The 20,178-nt window shown below is 37.5% G+C and overlaps 1 long non-coding RNA gene across 2 annotated transcripts in view; it reads left to right on the top strand.

The window, feature by feature from the left end:
• The window catches only part of LOC139690754 (uncharacterized), a 454,110-nt gene that overhangs the window by 259,885 nt on the left and 174,047 nt on the right, over nucleotides 1-20,178 (top strand). For both annotated transcript variants that reach the window (XR_011701505.1, XR_011701506.1), the window contains exon 4: nucleotides 15,311-15,520. This is a non-coding gene — a long non-coding RNA (uncharacterized lncRNA). The remainder of the gene's footprint in view (nucleotides 1-15,310; nucleotides 15,521-20,178) is intronic.

Genomic DNA, 20,178 nt, shown 5'->3' with positions numbered 1-20,178 from the left:
GATATAAGATCTCTTTTTTCTCTTCTCGTATAAGGAGTGACGTGAGGTAACATGGCCAAATGGTATCTGTATAATCATAGTGGAGAAAATGCCCTCTCGGTAAGACAGAAGTCATGCTCAGCGCTTACAGATTTAGATACGTACATGCCATTAAATACCGTGGAGAAATGACAGATTCTTTTGCATACTCATGAAACTCTTTGTTATTCTAATTAAGACCGGAAGGAGAATATTTAGGCTACAGATTCTGATATTTGTAATTTTGAAACACAACAATATGAAAACTTGTTGAAAGGTCAACACTTTCAACCGTAAAACAGCAGTTAATGTCCCCGGTTCCCTTTTTTGAGATTCCGATTGCAGGCTGCTAAGGAATGTCTACACATATCGAGGGAATGCTATTGGAGATGCCACTGACGCAACTTTCAAAATGCAATGGTCCTTTCTGCGGATGATGAGACCCAGTATATTTCCAGTTCTGTATAACTTGTCTTAGCATGGTGGAGGTCTATCGTATAAATGGACGTGGTTTATTTTTACTACCTCCTTTTTTGCCAAAAAGGCTATTTTATTCGATGAAATTAACACTTGTTTTGAACTAAGTTTTCCACCAGTGTGTATATAAATGTGCAAGCTTTTTCAAGGATTTTTTTACGAATGATTTTTCAGTTTTTCCTTCCCATCTCTTTCCTCTTAACAATCCCAACTGGTACTTGCACTCCCTGCCACATACCTGTTTGGCGCCTCATGGGATATTTATGTAGCTTGTAGCCCCGCTCGAGCAGCGCTCGTCTTCGCCCACACGCCCTTCTGCTTGATGCCTCTTCCAAGCATGAGTATAAAGCAAAGACACCGATGGAATCTCGAAATTGTCACACAAAATACATCGGAATATTGCAAATTCACAGAATATAAACACATTTACTTATTTTTGCGGTGCTTGTTCTTCAAAGTTGCGCTAATGATAGAAAAATAATTATCGGAAAGGCTATTTGCCAATCATCACCATAATTGTTAGTGTAGAATTGAGGGATGGTGATATTTCTTTCTGCGGCCAGCCACTTATTACTCGAATGCGGTTATACGACAACAATTAATTGCAAATATAACTGAGGTTCCGGTAATATGGCGGGGACAGAGGATGCGAATATTGCTAATATCACATTATGGCAGTAGAATACCGTAGGACTTGAAAATAGCGGACACAGCGCAGAGTTAGAGACGGACGTGGTGGAGAAAGGGATGAGCGAGGAGAGGGTATTGAAGTGGACGAGGCTAGCAATCAAGCACTAGCCACCACTCGATTCGATTCGGCATTCATTTTTTGGAAGTTTAAAGTTGCCTCGGATGAATTGCATTGGGCATGTTCTTTGCATTTGATCACGCCTGTGACCTGAATCCTAACCGCGAAACGGGAGGAGGATGTCGTGTAAAGAGGGCAGCTGCCTCAGATGCAGTGGCAGCACTCGTCATCCTACCGTGTCCTGTGGGTTAATTATAAACTGCACAAAACGAGCGTGCATACCGTGAAAGATAAAAAAATGACGATGGGAAGGAAAATAAGATTCAATTTTTCATTTTATTGACAGAATCAGCCTCTCACCGGAGGATTACTTCTATTAAATATAGTAATATAAATTCAGACTTTTTTATATCTGAGATGTAAATGGCTTTACTGATGCCAAATTGATGATCCTAAATGCTGAGATACAAAAAAAGGTGTCAAGCGCTGAGAATACTAGTGCAACTCGACGCAAAATCTTCAAGGCCTTTTCAATGTCGCGGCACGTTGCACGATGGAGGAGACGGGAAGGAATACGAGGAAGTAATTCGAGGACAAGGGGGATTGAATATTTTCCTTTAGATTAGAATGGAGACATTTTCAATGACTATATTTTATTACCGGAAGCGGAAGAACTTTGACTATTTTGATGACTGCCTTTCCCTAAAGTGAGGATTGAGTCATAATAGTTACGTATACCACATTTTATCCTCTCAAAGATATATAAGTATTTCAGAATAATATTTGATGCGAATTTCTTAAAATAAAAATTTTATGCATAACAGATAATCTACAAATTGCCCTTGGGAGCTTTTCAAGTAATATTTTAATTTTCTTAGGATTTAACTGTAATTTACATCTGGATTTGGAAGAAAATTTGACCCGAAGACGCTAATTGAACGATAGAGAAACCTTTTTTTTTAGATTTGGTCAACTATCTCTATCGATGAGGGCGGAGAATTTGAAGAAAATGCATTGTTAATAAAATGCAATTTGATTGATGGCAGCAGCACAGAATGAGTGAGATTTTGTTTAGAGCTATAGTTTTTATACACAACGGTATGGTAATTTTTGATGAACATTTCTTAACTAGTGTAGTGAAATTTGCTTCTTGTTATTTAAAACTGAATTTATTTCGAAAATTTTAATAACCTTGAATCCAAGAAAAAGAATGAGGTTGGCGAAAATACTTTTAATTGAAAAAATAGCCTTGAAGCTGTTACTCATACTCTACCGAATGCTACCCCATCAGTCAGAGGACCTTCCAAGGTTGAAATGGGACCGCCTAGGTTCTAATACCGAAATATGAGCCGTAGTTAGCATCACGGAAACTAATGTCGCGGTTGACGCAACAAATTGACGTGATATTGGAAGGGGAAAAAGCGATGGAGAGAAATGACTAAACAAATAAATGTGCTAGCATAGGCTGGAGGTACAGAAGCGTGCTAGAACTCAAGGAGGGGAGGGGAGGGGAGATGGGAGGGGGAAGGGATTTTGTCTGGTTGTCCCCGAGAGAGAGAGAAAGAGGGGGAGACGGCGCGGGGAGAGAGGGCGGGGAGGCAGCGACAGGGGAGGTGGCCCTTCGCGGGGGCCGTGGGGAGAATTTGACCCTCTTCTCCTCTCCTTCCGAGTAGTTGTGACTGTGCGAGAGGGATTCGCCTCTCTCTCTCTCTGCGCATGCGCCGCGACCTCGCTCCCCCCCCTCCAACGAAACCACCTGACATTACAGCGTGAATATATATGCGACTAAAATTGTGTTTTGTGTGTTTCACGTCGGTGGATACTAAGTACCCGATGCGCCCTCTCGTGGGTTCTCATGGGCATAGCCTGATCACATGTGCATATAATTATGGGCACGGGGGCGCGTCTATATATCTATGGGGATATCTATGCACAGCGGAGAGCGTCTCTTCCTGCCCAACAACAACTAGCGGCTTCCCGGATCGATCCCTCCACTCACTCACCTCCCTCCCCGCCCCGCCACCTCACGTGCTCTCTCTCCGTGGACCCCACCCCCCTCTTAAACTCTTTCCCCCATCCACTCCAACCCTCCACCCTATCCTCCTCACTCCCCTTCCCCTGCCCACAGAGGGTGACGTCATCGTCGCGCGTGTGACCCCTCCGAGGATGGTGGATAAAGGAGCGGAGAGGGTCGCGGGGGTTGATTGGGGAAGGGTGGGTGAGTGGGCGAATATCTGTGGAGGGCGTGGAGCGAGGCTTCAATCGCGTTCAGGGGGATGCTTGAATGGTCTCTCCCTCCGCTTGCCCCCCTCCCCTCCCCGATCCTCCTCCTCGTCAATCCCCCAGACCTCACTTCCCTCCACCCTCTCTCCCGTACACAGCCACCATTGTCGTTCCCTCATTGTTGAATTTAGCGGACGAGGGAGAGAGAGAGAGAGAGAGGAAGAGCGTCCTGTAACCCTCTTTCCAAATCACCCCTACCTCTATAACCCTTTTCGGATAAAAACTGAAGAATATGAAACAACATTCACAGTCAAATGCGTGCACTGGGGTTTGGGCAGTGGCGAACTATTCGTGTCGTGCGTTAATGCTTCGGCCATTCCATTGTTAAAAGGAAGTATTCATTACTGTCATTTACGGTGAACGTGTCCGGAGGAACGACCGAGCGGGTTGACTTGTCTCTTGGCGGTGGTTTCCCTTCCGAGTGATCGAATCCAGGAAGTCCTCCTCAAATTACGCGAATGAGTACAGCAGCAGAATTTCCGTCCGTCCTTCGATGTGTTATTACATTAAGAATCCAGCAAGAATATGAACCACGATTCATTACTATCATAAGGTCATATTTTTGACTCACAAAATAAACATATATGTTTTGATATATCCCTTTAAATTCAATGCTTGTTGGAATATGAAATGAAATAATCATTAAACTAATTTCACTGGTTATAGTACTATAATAAGAGAGTAACCTTCATTCCAGCAAGAGTTAGGCAAGAGGGTGTAAAATGTTTTCGTTTATACGAAGAAATATAGGATATGCTGTTGCTGGCGTTTGATGCCTCAAATAGTCGGTAGAGTACAACTCTTATTTAAGGAATTAGAGCTGAGTCAAATTTTCTTAGCTCTCATTACCACACTAATTATTTATAACCACACAAATTATTTATAAACTTCATAAATTCTAAAATCGTGTATATGGTTGAAAATTTTAAAATGATGGATAATATCTAATTTATGAAATCATAATGAAATAAATTATATACATTTTTATAACAATTTTATCTACATGGTTGTCATTTCTTGGCAGGAGTCAAACTCGTTCTGACAAACGAGTGCGCCAATGTTATGAGCTGAATTTAAGTTATAATTTTTTTAAGGTAATCTACCGGTTAAGGTAGGTTTTTGGATGGACACAACTACCAAACAAATATTTTATTACTCCTAACAAAATACAAAATCCATCATCCTACTCTATATCAGGTCCCTCTTCATCTCTGAGTACTTGCTTCCTCCCTTCATCCCGTCCAACATCCCTATCCTGTTCCTTCCCTTTCCTCTTTTGCCCAACATTCTACCCTCTATCACAGTCTTCAACATCCCACTGCCGGTCAACACCCCCTTCATCCACTTTTCCTACCTCCATAGGATTAAGTTATAATATAAATTTGCATTTAAAATGACGATTGGGGTGGTGATATCGTTGGCCTTTTTTACTGAACATGTATTACTCCTTAGGAACAGATGTTTTTGTGAAATATGAAGAGATTTCAAACTTGTGGTGAGGAAGCTAACGACTCGGATTGATTTTTTTGGTGAACCCGGGTCGCACACAATTACGACGAGGGATCGTTACTTGAGCAATTAGTAAGGCTCTTCCGAGGCAAGCAAGAGCCCCGATAGCTCGGTGGTTGTATCAAATAAGTGCTTCTCCGTTCACAAAACCGCGGTAAAATCCCTATCAATACTCCTTGAATACGTTAAGTTCTATCAGTATAATTTCTCAGATATGTACATATTTTCTGCTACCCCGGATGATTTAAAATTCAGAGTAGTTTTTTCAGATATAGCTCACCAATTGAGGCTAGGATTTGGAAGTTATTGAGCTACATCTTGAATGTCGAAAGCGCTTGTAGAAAACTTAAATGCCCTATAATTATCCTAAATGTCCTTCCGCAACTCCTCATACTGTCTAAAGCAGTCTAAATGTATGTCTCCTACAACCAGTTTTCAGCACATTCCTGTAAAATCCCTCTCTTCTTCCTCTCTATCTCACAAATCTGTGTATAATTTATGTCTGTCGTCTATATGTTTTTATCTGTATGAATGTAGTTATAAATGTTATGCCTACTGTAAAATATCTACAGCGATGGGTTAAACAGAAGAAGGCACCATTTGGTTTCAATTTCGCCTAAATAAAGACCTCTATCTACCTTACAAAGCTTAATTCCCATCATACTTTGACTCAAAATAGTAAATCGGCTTAATCCTGGGATTTCTTTCGATTTATCTTCATACCGTAAATCACTCATGAAACTACGGTATTAAACTTATCATTGAGCCCTAGAAGTTAAAATATAAACTAATGCTTTTTTGTCAAATCGTCACCTTTAGCTCCTTATTGAAGGAGGTGGTTATTGATACTTTTTTATGAGAAAGATAATTTTTTGACTGTCAGTGTTACGGAATGAATCTCGGAGACTTTTTTCTTGGCATTCCCCACCTAACTCAACCTTGCTTGCTTATTCCTGAAAACATCGTATTGAAAACATGATAATATAAATTCGACTAGAAGTCGATACATAAATAAGTTAGTTACTTAATACATCTCAAAAAGCATATTAAATTCAAATATATGTTCGTCCGCAAATATTACTTTTTTAATTATTGAAGATAACTTCCCCATGGATACTTTCTAGCCTTCTATCACACAAGTGAGATAGAAGGCTTGTAAGCCTCCTGAACGTTATATTTCTCGGCTATTTTGATCCCGAAAGAAGCAGAATTTAACCAAAATTTCAAGAATGATTTTAAAGAAAATTTAAGAGATATATTGAGTCCTTGAGGTAGTATTTTTTTACTATTTTTACAAATATTATTTATGCATAATTTACAATGGGAATATAATCTTCATCATATATGATATACAAAGAATTAATGCAATCAATACAAGGTAAAACTACTGACAATCTTTATCATACGCTACAGTGATATGATCTTCATGATATACAATATAATATACATTAAAACTTTATGCATGGAATACTAATTCTGGTCCTGCTAAGCCGGTCAGTTCTGGCCTCACAGCAGGTGCCACGCAAACAGAAATGAGAGCTTAAAGTGTGCGAAATTATAAAACTACATTAATTGTGTCACGTTTTGTTCTCAACCCTAATCCATTCTGTATGATAGCATCTTGTATTTTCCCTTTCACAGCGTTTACTGACTGTAATATTCTAAAATATTTAGGTGTTTAATTAACAATGAGATATACAGTAACCTCCAATTTTCTTCTACCTTAAATTATGTGAAATGTATTTGCTATATACTTAATATTATTGTCCCTTAATGGTAATTCCTTTTTATTTAAATATGGTATTTAATATTTGTCATAAAAAAAGTTTTTATATTGTTTCCTATTATAATGGCAAAACTGTACAGCCTGTGCACCGGCAGAATTCCTAATTTTGAAAGATATTTCTTCCATCTAGAATATTGATATTTTTGATCTAGTGTCAGAAATTTTCTCTAAGTTTTTTTGCTATTTATTTTTTTTATTTTATTACTTTTTGTAAAAACAGTAGATCTCCAGTCGGTTATACGGGGGTTTCTATTTATATCCTGAGCCTTGGTAACAGTTAGAGCTTTAGGCGCCATCTGTAGTTTCCATATGTATTTTCTTCCTTTTAAGTCTTTCTACAGAACATTTTGTCGTTTGATCATAACTTGTATTATTTACGGCGACTGGAAAATTTTGTCTCAGCGAAAAAATAGAGGAAACTCCTGAACTTTCGTGCGATGATTTATCAAGACAACAGTGCATTGATCAACTTACTTCCACTTTTGGCGATGAAGGCCCATCCTTTGCCGCTGTGAAACGCTGGTATAATGAATTCCACCATGGCAGCCGTTCGCTCAGCGACGAAAGTCGTGAAGATCGTCCGAAATCAGTTTTTGTGCCAGAAAACATAAATGCTGCGCAAGAACTAGAAAAGGAAGATCTTCATTTAATTGATCGTGAGATCAAGGAATCCTTGGGTATTAGTATGACGAGCATCAATAAGATATTGCATGAGCATTTAGCTGTGAAAAAAATTTGTTCGCGTTGGATCCTGTATAATTTGACAAAAGCTCAAAAAGATATTCACGTCAATTGGTGCAAATAAATGCCCAAGAAATACAATCGTGGTGCTTCAAAAACTGTGTATAGCATCTAAACAAGTGATTGATCTTCGAACTATGCGTCCAAACAAAACAGCAATCCACTGTATGGGTCTTCCAAGATGAGCCAAAAGTGATTCGTGCACGAAGCACATTGAAGCAAATGATCGCCTGTTTCTTCGGAATAACTGGGCATGTGGCAACCATACCATTAGAGTAACGTAGAACCGTGAGTTCTGAATGGTACACGAGCATTTGTTTGCCAGAAGTGCTTGGTGAAATACGGAGGAAGAAGTGGCAATGAAAGATCATTCTTTATCATGACAATGCAAGCTCTCACAGATCGGCTGAAACAACTACCTATTTGCCTGGTCAAAACGTCGAATTGATGGGTCATCCTCCGTCAAATGACTTCTTTTTATTTCCGTTTCTCAAAAAATTGGCGTGGCCCACGTTTTTCGGCCCCTGAAGAAGCCGTCGATAAATTCAAAAACCATGTTTTGCAGGTACCTCAATCAAAATGGAAAACGTGTTACTAAAATTGGTTCGAGCGCATGCAAAAATGAATTGATTATCATGGAGAGTACTTTGAAAAACAATAAAGCCATTTTCAATAATAAATTACTGTCTTTTCGTTATTAGGCTGAAAATATAAATAGCAATCCTCGTACCCTGAACCATTGTAAAATGACAAATATTGATGACCTTTAAGCTTACAAAACTAGTAAAGTAGTGAACTTGACGATGGATATAGTAAATTTTGTTATTTATTTTTAAAATATGTTCACTGAAGTTAAAATTTGGGTCAATGATTACCCCCAAGGACTTATATTTATTTACTTCTTACAGCAGGGGGCACATACAGTTACTGGTAGGGTAATGTAAGCAGTAATATGAATGAATCTGTAATTGAATATCTATGATATCAAAGGTTTTGTATTTCACAAACATGAGCTTATACCTTTTCTCATTGATAACGAAATTATTATCATATACCCATTTACTAATATTATTTAAGTCAAATTACATGCCTTTAATAGCTGCTTTTAGTTCTATGCTTCGATATTAGTACTGCATCATCGGCTTATAATATTAACTCGCAGAAATGACAGCACTTTAATATGTCATATATATATTATAAATAGTGAAGGGCCAAGAATAGATCCTTGAGGCACACCTGATTCTATCTCATGACCTTCACCACATACAATTTTTATTTAAGTGACTAATTTTATATATTTTAAATAATTAGAAAAACAAAGGTCCACGAATTCCAATACTGTATAATTTTTTAACATAATCTACAGAGTAGATAATGTTAAAATCTAAAAAAAAGTCTCATTTTAACTTGATCTACAGAGTCAAAAGTTTTCTAAGATTGTTATTACCATGTTAAGCCTTTTATCCATTCCATCTCTGATATTATTCACAGCTATTTCAATGGCTTGTTTGGCTCCTCTTTATTTCTTTGGAAACCAAATTGAAATTTTGATATTGTTTCATTCTTATCCATGAAATTCAGCAATTTGTCTGCCATATACCTATCCATGATTTTTGATATGACAGGTAGTATTGATATTGGGCAATAATTATTACATTCTGTATGAGATCTCCCTTTGTAAATAGGTCTAATAATAGCTTTTTTTGAACCATTTGCGATTGTTGAATTGCATATTGAATGACTTACAATATCCTCTAATACTGGTATTGTATTAGGGCACCTTTTCAAGTCCATTATTTTAATGCAATCATAGCCCATTGGTTTCATATTAATTTTGTTAATATTCTTATGTATGCCATCCTCTGTTGCTAAATTTATAACTATGCTATTTACTTGATTCTTTGGATTTACCGAACTTAGTGGAATTTTACAATTATCTTTCAGGCAAGTTATTTCTTTGGTGAAATTTTTAGAGAATCTGGAAGTTATCTCTTTAACGGAAATTATATGACCAAAATACCTTATTAGATGTTTATCTGTATTGTACTGGATTTTTTCTCCTTTTAAACTGTTTGTACCAATCCATATTTTCCTAATACTACCATTATTTTCATCAATTTGATTTACATAAAATTTATTTTGAGTTTTCCTAATTTCATTGCTGACATAATTCCATTATTGAGTTATTAGAGTAAAATTTATGTTGGTGTTTGATATTATTAACTTTCCTTAAGTCCCATCCATGGGATAATAAGGAGGTGTTATGTATCTTTAGCTGAATACATTATCATAATATAATACGAGTATTGATGGTACGAATAACAATAATACTCTGGCGTATGCTAAATTGACTGAATGACTAAATTGTATTACTTGTAAGTTTTACAATGGTTACTTGAAATAATAAGTGTACTGATGATCGTTACGCTTAAAAAGTATGACTGACGACCATAATTGCCTTTTGCTGTAATTTCATCCACTTTGTCCGAAATCATTTACCCCTAATTCTATTCCTAAGCATATGCGTGCGCATCACCATTGTCCAAACTGTGATGAAATTTTAAATTCGACCGGATTTGTTGGAGCAAGAAAGTATCAGAATTAAAATTATAGGATTTTATTAAAAGCACAGCCAAGAGTAGGTTGCCTTCCAGTGCAATTTACTGCACAAATATTATTGGAGAGCCGATAGAGAGAGATAAATATCTTGGGTCGATTTTTTTCCTTAAAACATATTCTGACTTCTAGCCGCATATGTTATGCCCATATCACCGTAGCGGGGTATTGTTTATTCAGACGATGGAAAAATAGCAGATCAAACGTTTTTAATTGTTATCATTTAGTAATTTAAAGTACTTCGACAATTGCCTATCGACCATCCGGAAGGCGACAAGCGCTTCGCAACAGCATACTATTTTCAAGTATTTGTGCTTGAGGCGGTTTCTTAGTTCGATTGCTAAATAGACAGCAAGAGGAAATGGTTGGGAAACATAGAGGGAATATTATGATAATCTTTCATGTACTAAGTTGAATTGCATTCACTGATTCTATTTATGACAAGTGTGGCTGAGGTACAGCGTTTGAAGATAATAGACCTGTTTTTATGGCGTCTTGTTCCCAGGGAAAGCCCCTCGGTTGCCATATGAAAGATACTTTTTCATTAATTCTCGGCGGAATGGTCTAAAGAATGGTTTAGCTCTTCAAGATGATCTCGAAGTCTTCAGAAATATCTCTTTTCCATTAATCCAGGATTGGTAATGCCTCCCTTCGGCCTTTGAGATTTCCATCTCGGGTTTCCAAAGGGGTTATACTTGTACGATTCCCCTTTTCTCTGTTATGATGTTTCCGTTCCGTTGCTTTCATAACACGCTTTGCTTATTCCTCTTTGTATTAAAAATCACGGATTTTACCAGGAAAGGAGTAATCCTTTTATCATTGCGTTTGGATTTCATTTATTCCCGTACACAAACTGAAAATCCTCTACGTTAGACAGAAAAGGCTTTCATTTTAAACAAACTTCATTCAAAAACATTCAAATTGAACAACAAGTCAATGTTTACGGTGGAAAAGAGAAAAAATGAATAATATTTGATTGAAAATTAGCAAAAGTACGTCGTGGAGGGTCAAACGTCGTCCCGACCGTCAATAGTGTACGTCGTGTAAATTTCAAAATGTTTTAATGTTCTCAAGCTCCTTTTTCTTCGGAAACAGAAAGTCTGTAATCTTTGTGGCTATATAAAATCAATAATTCCTGCCTTTCTACGGTAACAGTTGGAATATTTGAGTCCCATACATTAAATTAAAACTTTGAATATCCACTCTTTCCAAGGGATCATCTCATAATATACGCCACTGCTCAATCTTGATTAGTCCGTAAGATTTGGGTGCATGTACATTTCATGAAAGCCGTTGTATTACCGTGTATATATTGCTTAAGTCCATGAAACGGAAATAAAATGTTTTTTACAAGATCTCCTCGATAAGGAAGAGCTACTGAAGGAGACACCCTTTTCAATTCAATGCAGTGGTGTCCTTTACATTTGCGAAGGGAAAGATGCGCTCTCATTCTGCATTTACCAAACATTTGGCTTTGATAAACAAACCATTTCTCCAAATCATATTATTAAATCATTTTACTGTCTAAGTATTAGTTACTTCAGATATTCATTTCCCAAAAAAACATATATTGACATGAGTTTTGATAATATATCTTTTGGTGTCAGGAGTATTTTTAAACCTTTCGTATCTTCCCAGTAGTAATAGGCATTAACTGGCACGTTTGAGCGTGGAATTTGATCACATCCCTCTACTCTTTAGCTTTCTTCTAATTACCTTGAACGCCCGCTCCATCAAGTATTAATTATGACTAACTGCCCGCTCTGGTCACGCTCCGCTGCGGAATATGAATTAAAAACCATAAAACACGCTATCTCTATATAACGCACGCTAGTACTCGCTGCGCACAAGGCCATCGAAAGGAAAAGAGAGCATCGGAATGCGTCGAAGAATGCTCCCACTGAAGCCACGAACATTTGTGACAGTAGTTTTTTTCCCTGATTCCTTTGACTTTCTTGCTAGGGAACGCCGTCATCTGGAAAGTTATTGCGTTTTTTAAGATTACAAGCCTTTGCTTTTGCAAGCTAACCATGTTTTCATAGTTTTGTCTGTCGTTTTGAAATTACAAGTTCCTGCAAAACTATAATTATGTATGTTACGGTACACTATGTAATAAAAGAGAGTTGGCTCATGACACTATATTAACTATTCATTCGTGTATTAAGCATAATGAGTTTTTATGGAGTCTTAATGCAAGGGGCTGTCATATAATCTTCAATGAACATTGCGGATTATTAAAGAATATTACAAAAGAGCGTTTCCTAATTTTTGTATCTTGTGTCCTAATTGAAAATGCTGGCCACACTTACGATTGCAAACCAGTTCGGTTGAAAAGAATTGATACCTCTTTTTTCAAATAACTAGGTTGAACACTTGAAATGTGTGATTGAGACTACTGCGTCTCTATGCCATTAACTTGGTGGAAAATATTCCTTTTAAAATTATGAGTTATTGATTGTTTCGTGCCATCACGAAACAGAGGAATGACATCACGAAACTGTCAGCAAAATAAAATGACTTCTTCCTTCCTTGCCTATCATAATGGAAAGTGTCCAATTTTCCTTGTTTCGGGAAAATTTAAATTCGTTCATCACGCAAAAGCCAGGGGCGATTAGAAGGTTCACTTTGCGTGCATAAAATGCGAACACACGGACTAAATATTCGCTAAATGCTATAATGTAATAGAACTTGCAAATACTTGTTTTACTTGAATCATGCAAACTTCCCTTGTACCATATCGTGACTGCGTCATATTTTTTTTAAGTTTGCGGTGAATTAAGTAACTTACTGATAGCTATGCTGAACGCGATGAGTTCTAAGTTGTAGCTGTTTAGTCCTGGCCACAGCGGTATCTGATATCTTAAAGACTCACATTGCATTTAAAATGGATCAACAAGGAGTTTTGGCTATTGGGCGGCACATTTAATTGACTCACACGGCAATTCTGGCTCTAGTATCGCCCACAAGACTTAATCCAGTGGCTTTGTTTACTATGGGAACCTTTCACCCCTATTCTGAAATCACTTCCACTAACCCAGTGACCAACTGAGGGAACAATCCATCCCATGGTGACACGAGAGCTAGTAAGGGATATTACAGTTAAGGGTGGACTAATCATTTCAAACTACGTTGACATATTGCCATTTCAGCAGCGAATAGGGCTTAAAGCGGGCATGTTAGGTAAACAAAACTTAATTAAAATTTTCTATATAATCGAAAAAAATAGAAGGCAGTTGCCTGATTGTTTGTATTCAAATTGTTCTAATTGTTTTCTCCCCTTGTGGTTTTGATTTGTTCGCGAGAAAAATGACTGATTACGTGTATCAGTTTCTAGTAAATAATATGTTCCCGAATTTCAATTTTGATCTTGTCTTCCGATATCATTTGGTGTTAGAATTGACACTGAAGAGCTGTCAGTTCTCCACCACGTAATATACCACAGCGTTATATACCACAAAGTGAAGAGGTTTTCTGGAAGAAGAATAAAACTTACTTCACGAGGAGAAATCTTAGACAGCGAGGATTTCGAAATCCGGTAGCACTTTCTAGGTTGACTTTATGGGTAGGTTGACTTTATTCTTCCATTTTTAAGGACACAAATTTCTCATAGCTCATCATTGCACGTTCGCCCTCTTCACACTAGGCTAGGTAAGGATTCTCAGGAACACGACGTTGCCCCCACCCATTCAATTCACTGAATCAATATGACTAATATTTTCTGTATTAAATACCTCTTAGTTTTGTGATTATTTCAAAATGCAATGCATTTGCTCAATTGACGAAACCTGATTTTCTCAATTATTCAAGAGTAGATAAAAATGGAAAAATACTCTTTGCGATTAATGAAATTCAATGGTATTATTCAAGGGAAACGTATCAGTTGGCTTTGCGAGCCATTCGTGAAGTTAGCTAAAGCTTTATCGTAGCCTATCTCGCGTGCAAGTTGTTACAAAGATCAAAATAGGATAAACTAAGTGAGACAAATGTAGAAGAGAGGGCATAAGGAATGATTCAGATGAAATACCTATTGAGGTTCCAAAATATTAGAACACTGACGCTAGTGGCTTATTTTTTATCCACTTGTTTGGAACATTTTATTTTTTAAATCGGTAAGAGAATAAAAAGTTTTTAAATCATCTTGCAATAAATTTCACGTGCCTATGATCATGCGTGTGGGTCATGATGCCACTTTTCAGGATAACGATGCAGTCAAAACGGTGGAATCTCTTCGGGCGATCGTAGATACTATTCATAAAGATGAAATACCTGAAGGTATAATAGGTTTATCCAGTTCTTAAGGCCTTAAAAACTGTTAGCAGCAACCGACACACATAGCTGTATTTCTCTTACTTTTAGCCATTTAAATTTTTTATGTGAATTTGTTGCATTGTCTTACGGCTTCAAATAACATGCACACTTAACTACGGTTCCCACTGCTGCTTGAAGGCTATAGCTAGTTTCTTCATGAACGTTTCTACATCTACATCTACATAATACCCCGCAAGCCGCCGCAAGGGCGTGTGGCGGGGGGTGTTTAAGGTCATCAACCTTAAAAAGCAATAAATGGTGTTCTAACTGGGGATTGACTCGGGAATTATAATAAATGTTCAGTGGTAAATTTCTTTGAAAGATCAACAGGATTTGCTTATAAATTAGCTGGAGTTGACCTAGGAGTAGTTGATACGGTAAAATACCTAGGTGTTACATCCACAAAAGACTTAACGTTCCTCCTCTTAAGACGTTTCTCCTTCTTAAGACGTTTCTTCCTCTAATGCGACAATTATCAGAGTGCTGGGAAATGTGCGTGCTTCTTCTCAACCCGAGGATCTGGGTTCATATCTCACGGGTGGCAGGCTTATTATCTAGTGGTATGCTGATCCCTATTTATGTGGAAATGTAGAGAGATCACTTAAAGTGGAGTGCACCGTCCGTCGGATGGGACTTTACATTGTTTGTGACCCCTTGGCGTCTTTTTAGTAGACTAATGCCAACGCCAGGTTTCTCTCCATTCATCCTGATTCCCTGAATATTGTACCTCTATCGCGTCGCCCGCCTCCCTCCTAATAACTACTACCACTTACTTGTGTGGGAGAACAGTGGATTTTGACGTTCATTCTCTTTCGTCTTTGCAGCAGCCGAAGGAGGAGGAGGATTCGAGGGCGGCTGGAGGGGTGCGGGGTATTGGCCGTTGGTGGTGATCGCATGACTCAGGGCCCCGGCCGGGTGCGGGATCCCGTCCTTCACCTTCCTGTCTCTCAATCCCATCTTGGAGCCTCGCTCCCCCCGCAAGAGTGCGCGCGAGGGAGCCCGCGCGAAGGCGGTGGGAGGAGGAGAAGCCGACGGTGAGTGCTATGCGCAGTCCATCCCACTCAGTCCCCCCTTCCCCTTCGGGGAGGTTTAAACGAGGGAAACAATCAAAAGGGCCATTTTGGCATCTCGTGGCACAAGCTTGAATGGTTCGAGGCTTTGGTCTGTTTGAACCGCTTGCAAAAATGATTTTTTCTCCGGGACTGACGTTACTTGTCTAGCAAAATTATTTCGCTTGGTTTTAAGCCGTAATTTCCAAGAGAACGATGAGCTTTGGGAAATTGAAGGGCCAAAACGACTGCTACTATGTACACGACCCAGAGGTGCAATTAGAATTGATTGATTGATTGAAGATGGGAAGTTTTATTCCAGTGGCAATACCTTTTTCATTCGAGTAATGTTTCGATTGATCTCTGGAGACTTTTTCCGCCGAGAGACTAGGGAGGGGGAGGCAATCCTCCGCTTAGTTTCCCTCGTTGAGGCCTTACTTATCATTATTATTCCAATTATGTCTAATGGAATGCCATATCTATATGAATGTGGTTTTTTTTCCTCACATATGGATGGATTTTCCAGGTTCCCTCCCTTTGAAATCTTGTGTTTGTTCTTTTATTTCACCGTTTTTTTCCTTGAAATTTAATCATCCTAAGGTTTCTGTTCATTTTTGGGCTATTCTGCTATATTTTACGACTCTGGTACATGAAAAGCCCATTCCAAAATAATACTTTAGCATATCACCTTCTAATCTCTAGCTGCACTCTTAACTTTATTTATAAACGCCATGATTTCAAATATTTATCAGAACAAATCTTGCTTATACAACAGTAAATGTTTTGAACTCTATAGACTGTAATAGAGACAACCGTGATACAATCCTGACCCGATTTCACTACATTTTGCGATAACATCCATATGCCAAGGGGGTCTTTTAAAGAATTATTTGAATTCTCCTCTCTACTGTATTCATATATCACGACGGAAATGGGGTAAAAAAAAGCTTAGAGTTCGACTCATCAGTGAAAATCAAATTCCTTCCGCTGTCCCAATTGGCGGACAGGGCGAGTTCGTGGAGTTGATTTTTTCGCGACAAAAAATAACTTGATTCCTATGTAAAATTCTTTATCTACCGAAGCTAAACGACCATGGAAAGTCTATTGAATAGACATATCCTGGCGCCTGCATTAACCAAAAATGAAATTAATAAAAAACGATACTGTATAGGAAAAAGAAATGAGCATCGGTATAGGGAGCATAACAGAATTATATCTTGTCAATTGTATTGGCGCCAGCATTGTGAGTCCCGCACCCAGTTGCAGCAAGCGATCAATTAGTTGTTGCGAGATTATGCGACCTTGACGGCGAGGCGGAAGCGTGTTTGATGCGTAAAGTGACTAGATATATAGAGAGACTGAGAGAACTACATATAAGTAAACACGAGTGCAGAGAGTAATTCCTTCGATCGGGTAGCAGCCTCGGCGGGCTGTGATTGGGGGGAATCGCCAGATTTCAGCTTATAGCACCGCCTCTTCTCTTCCAAACTCTTTCAATTTCAAACTATTATCACTCAGGCAGTCCTAGCTATGATATATCAATGGTCCATTTTTAATCCGTGTCATATATTTCTTTGATCAACGTCTTTCTTGGAGTAAGATTGTGACTTTATAGACTCTTCCTCTACCTAATTCCGAAATATTACATTTAAGACAATAGCAAACACCCAATTCCTAGGTGGAGGAAAACCAACCTAGGCGAAATCGAACCCGCACCCTCTGGGTTGGCAGGTGAGACTGAAATAATTTAAAATGGTTATGCAAACAATGTACGTATAGTTAATTCAATATTTCAGTTATATTTTAAGACCCCGAATAAAAGAAAAGAAAACATTTTCTAATCGAATGCAGCAAGTGAGTACGTTTCTAAAATAATAAAAACTAAGTCTGATATCCATATATCCATTACAACGTTTTTTTGAAAACCATCATTATATTGAAATGTATTAAAAGTAATATTTTTAAGCATTCACTATGCAAAAAAGAAAAACTTACGTGAAAGCATTAATATCACAGATCAAAATAATATCATTTTGTAATATTTGGTGTTGAGAAAATATTTAAGCTGGGGCAGAATATTAATGATACGAAACTCGTATTATAGACGAATTGCTGTCACTTTATAATTTAACTTTCAATAACTTAAGATGAGCTGTATTCTATATACTTCTTGAAATAGGTGAATTTTTTAATGACTAGTATAAAAGTTGCGATAAGCAATTCGGTATTTTTTGACAAAATACTAACTATACGTATGTGTAATAGCGACTTAAGCATGGATGGAGTTACTTTCTATTTACTGGTATTAGGGATTGCGGAATATGAAAAAGGAAAGGTGGAAATAATTGGCATATCGAGCATTTAAAGTTTCTCCGCGATTGTATTTTGATTCATTTAAGTATTTAATTGAGAATACGGAGTGCTTTTTTTTGCAAAACAAAGTGGTCTTCGATAAGTTAAATCCAAGCGTTTTTATGACTCTTCAAATGTGACTTCTACATCGCATTTCAAGTACTTTGAGCCAAAAATAAAAGTAATTTGCAGATGTTGCACTGAAATATTAATCATTGCAAAAATTGGCTATTAGCTGAGATATTTTGATAAAAAACAATTTTGAATCATTTTTAAATTTTTGAAACATTTTTTGTCTGTGTATTTATTCCAATTATAAAAGCTGCGTTTTTGAATATAGATCGTCCTGAATAAAAAATATGTAGGGGAAAAAATAAAAGATATGCGATGAAAACTTATCATTTAATTATTTGAATGGTAAACAAATATACTGCTTTAAAAATCGATGGATAAATTTCTCACGGTTAAAAATTGAATGTATCATTGTATGCGCTAGATTTTTACGTAAAAACGTACGTAATATTAATAAATTTTATTTTGATCTGTGAAATTCAAACAGAAAACTGAAAACGAATTTTGTGTATCCACATGTATAAAAATCGAAAAAGTCGAGTCATCGCACGTTTACAACAACGAGCACTGAAGCTTATCTGATGCCAATGTTTTTAAAAATTGCTTTACATTAACTATTGGATAGGGAAATAAAATAAAATCGTTTCAAAATTTATACATCTACATAATACCCCGCAAGCCGTCTCAAGGGCGTAAGGCGGTTGTTAGGTCACCAACCATAAAAAGGAACAATACCACATGCAAAACAATAACATGGAAAATTACACCAACAGCAGCGCACACACTCACGCAAAAATCCCTTCATCCAACACTCATGCAAACACATATACCGCAAAACAACAAAAAACTGCACCCCAGGATGCACCACGAAAGCCATCCAACAACACGCAAGCTAGGACACAACAAGCAAGAATTTGAAACACCACTAACACATGAACATGCACCACAAAACACTCTAACCCTCCGAGGAGACTGTAAAAGGCAGGGAATGCGACCCAACGTTACAGGTAGCAGGGATTTCCCCCCGCGGAGAGGGACGAGGGATTGAAAGGGAGACTTAAAAACAGATGAACAGAACTCTAATGAGGTCATTCGGAAAGAATGGGTTATGATAACAAAACACACGAGGTTAGTGAAAGAGCATGCATTCAAGTAGAACTAATTATTCTTTAGACGCTGAGGGTGGCAAGTGCAATTTTTGCTGTCTATAACCCTACAGTTGCTATTCCGTATTGTCCGTTTATATTTCATATATATTTTAAAAGTCTATTACAAATCTTATTGACATTTTAAAAAATTACCAGAAATTATATTCGTAAGGAGCAGATTTTCATCTGTCTGAATTATCGGGATTTCAACGTGGAACAACATATTTTTTGTTAATTGGAGTTAATTGATTTCATAAATTGCTCACTAAAGAGATTAACCCCTTTTTTTCTTTTCACAACGAGGAAATAAACTGAGTTTTCGGAGTCATAGGAATGACTGATTGCAAGTGGCTATGGCCAAAATCTTCGATTGCCTTTTTTACGATGGGCTAACTTGTAAATAAATCATGCACAACGAAACGAAAACTCTTTAAATGCGTTCATATACTCCGAGAGTCCAGAATAACTAGATCGAGAACAAATAATCTGGCGTAAAACCTTTTCCACTTGAAACTAGGACTCCCATGGCGAACATCTCGCTACTCAGTTTATGTTTTACTATACGGCTAGAGTATGTATATCCGAGTATGTTCTTGTATATAATATATAATATATATGTAATAATATATTTCTATGAAGATAGAAAAAGTTCAAAGAAAGGCAGCAAGATATGTACTCGGAAGGTACAAAAGAACAGATAGTGTCACAGAAATGTTAGATATACTGAAATGGGAGAGTTTGAAAAATAGAAGAAAAAGGAGTAGGTTAGGCGCGATGTATAGAATTGTTAAAAAGGACGAAGCGTGGGAAGATTTATGGCAAGTGATAGAAAAGCCTAACTTTAAGGGAAAAAACGACCATAGCCTCAAAATAAAAATAAGGACTCAAAAAACAAATAAGAAAAAATACTCTTTTTTAAATAGAACTATTATTGATTGGAACCAGCTGCCTGGAGGTTTGTTTGAGCCCTTTCCATCCAATTTTAGACGTTTTATGTTGAAATGTAAAGCAGCCACTGGGTAATAAACTTCATTGTAGTTATGAAAATATTGTTTGCATGTGATGTGGACG

Source organism: Hetaerina americana, unplaced genomic scaffold (assembly GCF_022747635.1).
Source record: "Hetaerina americana unplaced genomic scaffold, ioHetAmer1.1.p SCAF_3, whole genome shotgun sequence".
NCBI lineage: Eukaryota > Metazoa > Arthropoda > Insecta > Odonata > Calopterygidae > Hetaerina > Hetaerina americana.
The sequence above is the reverse complement of the archived record's forward strand: the minus strand, read 5'-3'. Positions and strand labels throughout refer to the sequence as shown.